We start from the raw sequence: 9,764 nt of genomic DNA on the forward strand, positions 1-9,764 counted from the left end.
ACAAAGAGGCCGCAGACAATGGCGTTGATCAAAGCAAGGCAAACAAAACCACCAAGGATTCTGCTGGTTCACACGTGTCTCTACATTTGGGAAGTGCAGCATGGGACCTGGGTCTGAACGCAATCCCAGAGAGGAAGCCGTTTGTGAGTGTGGAAGATGAATTAAAAATGCTTTGATTCTTCACGCGGGGATGTTGTTTAGCAAAAACAAAAAAAACGGGGGGGGGGGAGAAAATGGATCGCAATCCAAACAATATTAATAAGCCCAACCGATTCATCGGCTTTGGGTGGGCGCAAGAGAGGATGGGGGCTTGAAAGAAATATAACCCAAGCTGAACTGTTTGGACTAAATTACTTTCAACCACAATAGACTGTAAGCCTAAGGTAATTAAACATCTCTGACATATTGCGGTATCGGCTCTGCAAATATTTACAGTTTTATTCACGGTACTATATAGTGCTGCTTATAGCTGAAAAGTCCAACATTATGCATTCACCACTAACGGATGTTGGCATGCAACCTTCTGCCTATAGCAGTTGGAACATCACCTGATTGGGCCATGTGGGTGGCTGGACTGATGGATTTCTTTCAAGGGGAACTGGATGGAGCATGGAGCACAGAACTGGTTGGTTGTGGGCTCCCCAACTGGGGTGTTAGTTTGGTTTGGTTTGGTTTATTGGATTTATATGCCACCCTTCTCCCAAGGACTCAGGGCAGCGTACAACATGGGGAAAAAAACATATGAAAGTTTTAAAAATTATAGCAATAGCAATAGCAGTTAGACTTACATACCGCTTCATAGGTCTCTAGGCAGTTTACAGAGTCAGCCTCTTGCCCCAACAATCCGGGTCCTCATTTTACCCACCTCAGAAGGATGGAAGGCTGAGTCAACCTTGAGCCGGTGAGATTTGAACAGCCGAACTGCTGAACTTCAGCTCGCAGCCTGCAGTGCTGCACTCTAACCACTGCGCCACCTCGGCTCTTTTGATATTAAATTAATTAAATATCCAAAACAAACCCAATTAAGATTAACAATAACATTTAAAAATTTTTTGATTAAAATTAACAATAAACAATAATTTATTTTGTTTTGTTCAGGCCAGGCTGGCTTGCTGGAAAAGCCAACTTTTTAGGGCACGTCGGAAGGACTGGAGGTCGGGATTATATGAAGCTCCGGGGGCAGCTCATTCCAGAGGGTTGGGGGGTTTTTTTGGACTCCTCTGGAAAACGTTCTCCAGATTCTGGCCTGGCTCTGGAGGACAACTGATTTCCCTTGAACTGAAGCCGCTCTAAGGCTGTGATGGCGAACCTATAGTATGTGTGCCATAGTTGGCACCCAAAGCCCCTCTATGGCTAAGGAGCCGAGATGGCGCAGTGGTTAGAGTGCAGTACTGCAGCCACTTCAGCTGACTGCTAAGCTGAAGTTCGGCGGTTCTAATCTCACCGGCTCAAGGTTGACTCAGCCTTCCATCCTTCCGAGGTGGGTAAAATGAGGAGCCAGACTGTGGGGGCGATATGCTGACTCTGTAAACCGCTTAGAGAGGGCTGAAAGCCCTATGAAGCGGTTATAAGTCTAACTGCTATTGCTATTGCTATTGCTATGAGCATGCGTGCTGTCACCAGCGGCTGTTGCTGTTTCTGGTGCCCGCATGCCCGCTAGCCAGCTGCTCCTGACATGTGCTGGAGTGCCAGAAACCCAGCTGGCCGGTGCACATGCGTGTGCCAGAAACTGGAAGAGCAGCTGACGATGGCACGCATGCCCACACAAAGGGCTCTGCAGACAATCTCTGGCACGCATGCCATAGATTCGCCATCACGGTCCAAGATTGTATAAATACAGGCATAGAATAAAATCACATGAAAATATTAGTACTGCTTTATAAACGCATGCGCACCGGACGGTTGGTCTTCGAGTTTCTGGTGCTCCAGCGCATGCTCTGGTTTGGGCACTTAGTGCCGAAAGGTTCTCCATCACTCCTCTAAAATCTAAGGGCAATAAATGGGAAATGGTTCCATGGAAGTTGGGAAGGCAACGTGAAGAGGGATTCCAGTTTCATATTCCCTTCTACTATTCCCCTTTACAGATGATATTAGGTTTGGGGAGAGGACTGGAAGAACCAAAGAAATCTGGTGCATTTGGAAATTGGACCCTGACGTTGCTAGAAACCAGATTTTTGTGTCCGGGAATCGAGGACCAGTGTATCCGAAAAACGCCAGGGACGGGAAGAGTGGTTTGATTTTTGTTTAATCCAAGGGATTAAGTGATAAGGATGAGTGATAAGGAATTAAATGAAACCAAGGGGCAGGCTGTCAGCTTCAGATCTGAAAATTTGATAGTTGTGCTGGAATGAAGTGGAATGGAACAGGGTAAGACAGGAGGGGAGGGGAGGGGAGTGAAGGGAGGGGAGGGAGAAGGAGGGGAGAGAAAGGAAAGGAATAGCAATAGCAATAGCAGTTAGACTTATATACCGCTTCATAGGGCTTTCAGCCCTCTCTAAGCAGTTTACAGAGTCAGCATATTGCCCCCAACAACAATCCGGGTCCTCATTTTACCCACCTCGGAAGGATGGAAGGCTGAGTCAACCCTGAGCCGGTGAGATTTGAACAGCCGAACTGCAGAACTGCAGTCAGCTGAAGTAGCCTGCAGTGCTGCATTTAACCAGGAAAGAGGGAGGGAGGGAGGAACAGAGAGAAGGAAGGAAGGATGGTAGAGGAAAGGGAAGGGAAGGAAAGGGAGGGGAGGGAGGAGAGGAAGGGAGGGAGAGAAGATGGTAGAGGGAAGGGAAGGAAAGGGAAGGAGACAAATGGAGTGGAGCGGAGCGGAGCGGAGCGGAGCAGAGCAGAGCAGAGCAGAGCAGAGCAGAGCAGAGCAGAGCAGAGCAGAGCAGAGCAGAGCAGAGTAGAGTAGAGTAGAGTAGAGTAGGATAATGCTTGATTTGGCCAAGTGTGGTTAGACACACAAGGAATTTAAGAGAAAGAGCAGTCCAGGACATGGATTTTATTAAGCCACAATCAACCAAGAATCCGTTAAATCTGGCCATTGACAGGAGCCCTTTCCCACACAAGAATTCTCAGAAGATTGATTGAGGCTTAGCAGAATTGGCTCACACATTGTCTCTTAGCCCAGCTGATTACATATATGGGAATCAAACAGCTGCCTTTTTCGCTAGGTCAGCAAGGGACATTTCCAAGAATAAAGTTGGAACTCCAGCTGGATCAGGGGTGCAAAAGTTCAGGAGTCTCTCCTTTGACCTTTGGTCCTTCATGAACAATGAAGGTTCTGTAAGCATGTAATTCATGACATTCATCAAGAAGCAGCCATGGGTCATAGATTGCAACTGTCCGCTTTCTCCAACCTGGTGCTTTGGACATCTTTAACATTGGGATTTGATAGGTGTTCTACTTAGGACACCTGTAGAGCAAACGGAAGTGCAGAGTTAAGATATTACTAGGCAATTTAAAAATGGTGCTGGGAAACAGGGGAGAACAATTGCACCTGAAAGGTTTTGCAGAAATAGAAAAAATCTATATTTAGGAAGCAAAATCCGCATGGACAAAAGGGATCCCATTTAAGGATTGCATGTGTCTATTAGTGTTTCAACTCTGGTATCTGAGCATCTGAACTCTATGAAAGGTCACAGGAAACAACGGAATTGTAATGAGAATAGAATAGATAAATAGAATAGAATAGAAAATAGAATAGAATAGAATAATGGAATGGAATGGAACAGAACAGAATAGAATAATGGAACAGAAAGGAACAGAACAGAATAATGGAACACGAGAACAGACAGAACAGAATAATGGAACAGAATGGAATAGAACAGAATAGAATAGAATAATGGAATGGAACAGAATAGAATAATGGAACGGAATGGAATGGAATGGAACAGAAAGGAGCAGAGCAGAATAATGGAATGGAATGGAACGGAATAGAACAGAATAGAATAGAATATAATGGAATGGAATGGAACAGAACAGAACAGAGTAGATAATGGAAGGGATGGAATAGAACAGAATAGATTAATGGAACAGAATGGAATGGAATGGAAAGAAAGGAACAGAATAATGAAACAGAATAGAATAACGAAACAGATTGGAATGGAATGGAAAAGAAAGGAACAGAACAGAATAGAATAATGGAACAGAATGGAATGAACAGAAAGGAACATAACAGAATAATAGAACAGAGCAGAACAGAACAGAACAGAGTAGAATAATGGAACGGAACGGAATAGAACAGAATAGATAATGGAACAGAATGGAACAGATTCTAGAATAGGCAGCAGAAAAATCTGTGATTATGTGACCGCAATGTATGATGTCCTTTGCTAGTTTCGGGGGGGGGGGCAGAAACGCTCATAGGAATACAGAGATTCTCTTAACAACCATGGCATTCCCTTAACAATCAGCACTAAACAGTTGTAAATCAGGTCGGACCTATAGATGCCTTGACTTACAACAGGAAATTCCAGGCTCCCTTCCTATCATAAGTTGAGGAGAATCTGTATTCCCCTTTAATTTTGTTTTCATTCCTGCAGAGAGAAAACAACCTTAACGATAAGCTTCAATTAAATAAGCTTAAGTTACCAAAAGGTAGACTTTACCTTAATGTTTGAAGAAATGGTACACTAAAAGAAGGTCAGCAGCAGAACTGATGTACTAGAGGCACAGTAAACAGATTCACTCTCCCACGCTGGACATCTTCAGCCAGAGGTTGTACAGCTGTTGCTAAGGGGCGATTTACCCAAGATTTCCAGCACTGAATATGGAGATAGAATGGAAGAGTCTTAAAAGCTTTACTAGGATGAATGCTTTTCTCTTTGCACTGGAAAAAAATTCACTTCCCCTGTGTTTATTGCTAACAAATCCTAGAGATATCAAGATAAAGTAAAGGTTCCCTTACACATATATGCTAGTCGTTCCCATTCTAGGGGGCAGTGCTCATCTCCGTTGCAAAGCCGAAGAGCCAGCGCTGTCCGAAGACGTCTCCGTGATCATGTAGCCGGCAGGAGTAAACGCCGAAGGCGCACGGAACGCTGTTACCTTCCCACCAAAGATGGCTCCTATTTTCTTCTACTTGCATTTTTACGTGATTTCTAACTGCCAGGTTGGCAGAAGCTGGGACAAGTAATGGGAGCTCACTCCCTTACGCGGCGCTAGGGATTCAAACTGCTGAACTGCCGACCTTTCTGATTGACAAGCTCAGCGTCTTAGCCACTGAGCCACCTAGACACCTAGCACCTTCTAAAAAGTTTTTGGAAGCTGAGTTTGGCATTGTTTCCAGACAGGCCCTGATCTATATTTTTGTTTAGGAGGGTACATTCCAGCAGATCGATATGATGTCACTGGGCCAACTTCTTTCAATGCATTTATTTACCCAAGGAATCTTGACATCAAACCAAGGCCTAGAACTATTCAACAGCATCTGAATTTCAAGTCGATCCTGCCATCTACTGTTCTGGTTTGCACAATGCAGAAATCAGCATGAATACAAAAATAGCACTCTCATTTAGAGTTATATACCGCTTTCACGGTGCTTCACCGCCCTCTCTAAGCGGTTTACAGAGTCGGCATCTTGCCCCCAACAATCGGGGTTCTCATTTTACCCATCTCAGAAGGAGGAAGGCTGAGTCAACCTTCAGCAGGTCAGCATTGAACTTCTGGCAGTAGGCAGAATTAGCCTGTAATAGCGATAACATTTAGCACTTAGACTTATATTCACAGTGCTTTAAAACCCTCTGTAAGCAGTAAACAGTTTACAGAGTCAGCATAGTGCCCCCAACAATCTGGGTCCTCATTTTACTGACCTCAGAAGGATGGAAGGCTCAGTCACCAACTAACTATTTAATAAACATAGGTATATAAAGGCACATTCAATTACGTGCATAATACTTTGCCTCTTATATTATTTCAAGTAGAAAAATAGGAACCACCTTTGGTGGGAAGGTAACAGCATTACGTGCGCCTTTGGCCTTGAGTCATGCCGGCCACATGACCATGGAGATGTCTTCGGCTTTGAAACAGTGATGAGCACCGCCCCCTAGAGTTGGGAATGACTAGCAGATATGTGCAAGGGGAACCTGTACCTTTACCTTTATGGTGCTAATGCATTTTCTTTTAGACAACTAAAGGGTAGACATCAAAAACTGTGAAAATGCCGGTTTTTTTTTTTTCTTTTTTCTTTTGGAAAATCTAGATGGTTCATGTTATTTTACCCATTTGACTTTTTTTTTTAAAGGCAATTTTTCCTCTTTTAAATTAGACTGAATTATGATAATACAGTCTATTGTACATGCCATACAATTATGGGGAACTCCAAAGATACTAAGAAGGCCATTATTTCTTAATGATACTGCCTCTTCGTAAAATAATTTAAACAAGAGGGGGAAAAATATTTCCAGGTGTTTGGCTTATAGTTCCCTTTAAAATCTAGGCGATCTGATCAGATTCTCAATCTGATCTCTTCATTTCCTCCCATGGGTTGGAAGCCACTCAGTGGTAAACACGGAGATGGATTTTGTAAACATTACAGATGAAAGACAAATGTTTATCTCTGGTTTAGGCATTCAATGACTCATCGGTTAGGAAGTTATCCACTAAAATTGCCCCTGTGAATCAAATCCCATCCTAATCTAGTTCTGTGGTTATAATTTTTTTTCATTTCAGAATTTTGCAGCATAAGATATAATATCTCTTCCCCATATCTCTGTCTCTCTGTCTCTCTGTCTCTCTGTCTCTCACTCTCCCTTTCTCTCTCCCCATCTCTCTCTCTCTTTCTCTCTCTCTCTCTCTCTCTCTCTCTCTGTCTCTCTCTGTCTCTCTCTGTCCCCTGTCTCACTCTCACATATCGCTTATAAAAACCCCATATTGTTTATAAAGTATATTTGCATTAAAAAAAATTGAATCCCCCATTCCCAGCTAACTCTCTCACTCTCCCTTCTCTCCCCCCATCTGTCTCTCTCTCTCTCTCTCTCTCTCTCTCTCTCTCTCTCTCTCTCTGTCTCTCTCGTCTCTTTCTGTCTCACTCTCACATATCGCTTATAAAAAAACCCCACATTGTTTATAAAGTATATTTGCATTTTAAAAATTGAATTCCCCATTCCCAGCTAACCCTGATGCCCTGTTTGTTGTAACCCTCGGAAGGATGGAAGGCTGAGTCAACCTTGAGCCGGTGAGATTTGAACCGCTGAACTGCAGATAGAAGTCAGCTGAAGTGGCCTGCAGTACTGCACCCTAACCACTGCGCCACCTCGGCTCTTAGTTTGATTCCCTCTTCTTTGTGGCAGCCCCTGAGATATTGGAACGCCGCTAATCATGTCACCCCCTAGTCCTCCTGGAGGTCTCAGGGAATGGGACAAGGCTGTTCCCTATGGAACCCAGTTTTTCAATCCAATCCCCCTGGTTAATCCCGATCCAGAAAGCAACCCTAGAAAGCCCATCTGGCAAGCTGTTGTTTAGAGCAGTCGGCTGCCGTGTTTTCAGCGACGGTCCTCTCTTTGGAAGGTAGTCAATAGCACCCTCTTGTGAATGACAGAGCCCTTTGCCTGGCTGTGACGTCCGTCGCTGCGAAAGTTCATTGCTGGAGATGAGGCAGCAAACCACGGACTCCTTCGGTCCAATTCGCTCCCAGCAGGATCTCTGCCGCTAAGGAAGAAACTCGGCAGTTTTGATGCTTTAAATAAATTTCCCCCTTGTTTCTGCAGAGTGAACGTAGGTTAGGCTGTGGCTGTGCAAGTAGCTGAATTTGCTCTGAGGCCATTATTTTCCCTCCAAATATTTAAATTAAGATCTGGGTGTGAAGCCACTATAGAAACATAAACCATGTTGTTGTTATTTGTTGATGATCCAAATATGTCTTCATTTTGCCCTACGTCCTTCCTTCCTTCCTTCCTTCCTTCCTTCCTATCTGCCTCAATTTATTTGATGCCCATTTTGCAGTTCAGGTGATTCCTTTTCTTTCTTTTCTTCTTTCTTTCCTTCTTTCCTTCCTTAATTTATTTGATGCCCATTTTGCAGTTCAGGTGATCCTTTTCTTTCTTTTCTTCTTTCTTTCCTTCTTTCCTTCCTTAATTTATTTGATGCCCATTTTGCAGTTCAGGTGATTCCTTTTCTTTCTTTTCTTCTTTCCTTCCTTCTTTCCTTCCTTAATTTATTTGATGCCCATTTTGCAGTTCAGGTGATTCCTTTTCCTTCCTCCTCCTTCCTTCCTTCCTTCCTTCCTTAATTTATTTGGTGCCCATTTTGCAGTTCAGGCAATTCCTTCCTTCCTTCTTTCCTTCCTTCCTTCTTTCTTTCTTTTTTCTTTCCTTCCTTCCTTTCTTAATTTATTTGATGCCCATTTTGCAATTCAGGTTATTCCTTTTCTTTCTTTTCTTCTTTCCTTCCTTCTTTCCTTCCTTAATTTATTTGATGCCCATTTTGCAGTTCAGGTGATTCCTTTTCCTTCCTTCCTTCCTTCCTTCCTTCCTTAATTTTTTGGTGCCCATTTTGCAGTTCAGGCAATTCCTTCCTTCTTTTTCCTTCCTTCCTTCTTCTCTTCTTTCTTCCTTCCTTCCTTTCTTAATTTATTTGGTGTCCATTTTGCAGTTCAGGCAATTCCTTCCTTCCTTCCTTCCTTCTTTCCTTCCTTCTTTCTTTCCTCAATTTATTTGATGCCCATTTTGCAGTTCAGGTGATTCCTTTTCATTCATCCTTCCTTCCTTCCTTCCTTCCTTCCTTCCTTCCTTCCTTCCTTAATTTATTTGGTGCCCATTTTGCAGTTCAGGCAATTCCTTACTTCCTTCTTTCCTTAATTTATTTGGTGCCCATTTTGCAGTTCAGGCAATTCCTTCCTTCCTTCCTTCCTTCCTTCGTTACTTACTTACTTACTTACTTACTTAATTATTTGGTGTCCATTTTGCAGTTCAGGCAATTCCTTCCTTCCTTCTTTCCTTCCTTCTTTCTTTCCTTAATTTATTTGGTGCCCATTTTGCAGTTCAGGTGATTCCTTTCCTTCCTTCCTTCCTTCCTTCCTTCCTTCCTTCCTTCCTTCCTTCCTCCCTCCCTCCCTCCCTTCCTCAAATTTATTTGCTGCCCAGCTTGTTCAAGTGATCCTTCCTTCCTTCCTTCCCTCCCTCCCTCCCTCTTTCTTTTCTGATGATACCCTAAAGCAATATTACCATATTACTCAGTTCTCCAATTGTGTTCAATGTTGACTTTTTTGGTCATGGGAATGGAATCCCAGCTAATGAATAATAACCCATGATAAGATGATAATCACTTCACTCGGTCTCCACGCTTTTTCCCCAACCGAAGTTGATTTTCATAGGGTAAGAAAGCACACAGGGAAAAGCCGTTCTCTCCCGTCGGCTGCTCCAATTCTCTCAGGAATCACACAGTGAAACTCCTCTGTGCCCATACAATATACGCATGTACTTTTATCTCTTTCCCTCTTAGTCCCTAAGCAGCTTTCGAGCCCAGCCAGCTTTATTCCTCTTGAATTGTGTGATTACAAGAAGATGCCACATTTTCTTGCAACTTGAAACACTGCCTTGCAATAGTGATCTTTGGTTTCAGCCCTTTAAATTGGAAACAGGGGCCAGATTTCATTTTTTTCCCTCCAGCTCGCTGAAAAATGATGTTCCTTGTCAACGTCTTATTCTCATGCTAAGCACACACCAGATAAATCGCATTATAGCGTAGCGCGGCACATGAAGCAAATCCCTGGATAAATATAAATATTGTAGCAAGTAAGGAAGAGATCTATTTATGATTAAATGACC

This window comes from Thamnophis elegans, chromosome 16 (genome assembly GCF_009769535.1).
Source record: "Thamnophis elegans isolate rThaEle1 chromosome 16, rThaEle1.pri, whole genome shotgun sequence".
Classification (NCBI taxonomy): Eukaryota; Metazoa; Chordata; class Lepidosauria; order Squamata; family Colubridae; genus Thamnophis; species Thamnophis elegans.